Source organism: Myotis davidii, unplaced genomic scaffold (assembly GCF_000327345.1).
Source record: "Myotis davidii unplaced genomic scaffold, ASM32734v1 scaffold2715, whole genome shotgun sequence".
In the NCBI taxonomy this organism is placed as follows: Eukaryota; Metazoa; Chordata; class Mammalia; order Chiroptera; family Vespertilionidae; genus Myotis; species Myotis davidii.
The window spans coordinates 111,924-112,414 of NW_006286788.1; positions in this window are offsets into that span (position 1 = coordinate 111,924).

Here is a 491-nt window from a genome sequence, read left to right on the forward strand (position 1 = left end):
AATGGAAGGTTTGAAGGTCGTACCAAAAACTTGCAATTGATATTGGGAATAGAGAGCTTAAGGGGATAGTTGAAATGATGGAGTAGTAATGATTTAGGTTATTGACTGAAGTTGCTGTAGAAGGAACAGACTAGGTTGGTGAATGTTATTACTCACGTTCTGGGACCCAGAACCTGTGGGACAGAACACTATTTCAAGAAACAGTGAGATTGTTCCTGGAAACCTCTCCCAGGTACAGCTGTGACCACTGTGCGACCTAAGGGGTGTGAATATGAACTAATGAGACAAGGACCTTGTGTACAGATTAAGAAATTTTTGCCTTCTTTATAATAACGCTTCATTTAAAGTTCTGAAAACAGTGAAACTCAAAACCAGTGAAAGCAACATAAAAAACTCTTCCATCCCAGATCTGTGGCTAAAACATCTCAATTCAGAGTTGGCCTCTCAAATCTTACAGCAACTCTTCACAATTAACTGGGGGCGGGGGGGGG